The 2,137-nt window shown below is 58.9% G+C and overlaps 1 non-coding gene across 1 annotated transcript in view; it reads left to right on the top strand.

The window, feature by feature from the left end:
• Positions 1–1,691: 1,691 nt before the first annotated feature.
• LOC113661281 overlaps positions 1,692–2,137 on the top strand; it is a 1,891-nt gene continuing 1,445 nt past the window's right edge. The window contains exon 1 of the ribosomal RNA XR_003445016.1: positions 1,692–2,137. This exon is cut by the window's right edge and continues 1,445 nt beyond it. This is a non-coding gene — a ribosomal RNA (18S ribosomal RNA).

Raw genomic sequence — 2,137 nt, 5'->3', positions numbered from 1 at the left:
GATGGATGGATGGATCAGATAGATGTATGGCTGGCTGGCTGGCTGGATCAGATGGATGACTGGCTGGATGGCTGGCTGCCTGGAAGTGTGTGTGTGTGTGTGGGGGGGGGGGGGATTAATAATAATAACAATAACAACAATAATAATAATGATATAGTCCGAATTTTGTACCAGGTGTCCACCCCAGAGAATGACAGGGGCGGATCTGGCTCTCACCCAGGCAGAATGAGAGCTCTTGCTGGCTGGATTTGGGGGGGGGGGGGGGGGGGATGGAAAACGACAAAGTCTGATTTTTCCGACCGGCAGAGCGGCCGGGCGACAGCGAACGCCCGGTTTTCGTCCGCGAGAGCCCGTTTCACCCGCCCTGGGGGGTGGGGATGAGGGGGGGGGGAGGTAGAGGAAAACGACAAAGTCTGATTTTCCTGACCGGCCGGGCGACAACGAGCGCCCGGTTTTCGTCCGCGAGAGCCCGTTTCACCCGCCCTGGGGGGTGGGGTGGGGGGTGGGGGGTGAGGGGGGGGCGAGGGGGGGGTGTAGAGGAATACGACAAAGTCTGATTTTCCTGACCCGCCGGGCGACAAGGAGCGCCCGGTTTTCGTCCGCGAGAGCCCGTTTCACCCGCCCTTGGGAGGGGGGGGTGTGGGGGGGTTGGTGGGCATAGGGGGGGGGGCTGAGACTGGCAGTGCCCAGAAAGGTACCGTCGGGATTTCAGGGGGCAGTGGCGATTCTAGGGCGGCAAGCACTGTTGGACTCTTGTCATGTTTCTTCGAATGAGAATTTCTACGAAATTGACAAAGTCCTCACACACACACCCACCACCACACTTGTGTGTCCCTCCTCTGTGGGTTTTACGCTGGCAGATCGGAACACGAGACCCGCCTGGGGTAGGCGCCAGCCCGGCCTCCTTAGGCCACCGTGGGCACGGCAGTTCCTCCCCGATTCAGCGGGTCAGCCTTTACGAATTTCGTAGTGGTTCCGGACCGTTTCGTTGGGCATACGAGGTGGGCTTTTAAAAAGAATACCAGGATTGGGAGAAGAATAAGAATAAGGAGAAAACGGGTAAACGGGTAACCGGGTTCTCGTGATCTTTTTTGTTCTCTCCCTCTCTGTCCTGTGCTCTTTTTTTTTTTTTGCCCGCAAAAACCCTTCTTTCGTGTCCGGTCACCCACCTTTGCTCGTCCTAGGGAGTCGTAGACGGCCAGTCCTCCGAGGCGGCCCGTGAAAGACCCCACCCTGGGGGCGGCACGCTCCGTTTACCCGGCCCTGTACCCGCCAGCTTTTTTTTTGTCTGTCCGGGTATAGACGGTCGTCGAGCGGAGCCCGCCCTGGTGGAAATCACAGCTTTCCCCCCCGGTCTCCCAAGAAAACAATCCAAACCAAAAGGGCTCAAAAATGAGAAACGAGTTGGAGGAGCAGAAAGAAAGAAGGGTGTGGAGAAAGGAGGATGAGGTGGAGAAGGACGAGGCGGCAACGGCGGAGGAGTTGGGACGCCCGTGGGCGTCTCCTTTCCACCACCCCCCCCCCGCCCCGCCCTCGCCACCGCCACCTCCGCCACCTTTTCTTTTCTTCCCCCGCTCCTGTCCACCACGTGTTGGGGGGTGGGGTGGGGGGTGGGTTTTTCGGGCGCGCGTGCGTTTTGCAAGCCGCCTTCTCTCTCTCTCCCCCCCCCCCCCCTCTCTCTCATGGGGCGCTACCTGGTTGATCCTGCCAGTAACATATGCTTGTCTCAAAGATTAAGCCATGCAGGTCTAAGTGCACACGGACGGTACAGTGAAACTGCGAATGGCTCATTAAATCAGTTATGGTTCCTTTGATCGCTCCACACGTTACTCGGATAACTGTGGTAATTCCAGAGCTAATACATGCAAACGAGCGCTGACCCCGCTCTCCCTCTTTTCCCCTCGCGGGGCGGGGGGGAGTCGGCGGGGGATGCGTGCATTTATCAGACCCAAAACCCATCCGGGGGGTCTCGGGCCCCCCGGCCGCTTTGGTGACTCTAGATAACCTCGGGCCGATCGCGCGCCCCCCGCGGCGGCGACGTCTCATTCGAATGTCTGCCCTATCAACTTTCGATGGTACTATAGGCGCCTACCATGGTGACCACGGGTAACGGGGAATCAGGGTTCGATTCCGGAGA

The sequence above is a fragment of the Tachysurus fulvidraco genome, chromosome 22 (genome assembly GCF_022655615.1).
Source record: "Tachysurus fulvidraco isolate hzauxx_2018 chromosome 22, HZAU_PFXX_2.0, whole genome shotgun sequence".
Classification (NCBI taxonomy): domain Eukaryota; kingdom Metazoa; phylum Chordata; class Actinopteri; order Siluriformes; family Bagridae; genus Tachysurus; species Tachysurus fulvidraco.
The sequence above is the reverse complement of the archived record's forward strand: the minus strand, read 5'-3'. Positions and strand labels throughout refer to the sequence as shown.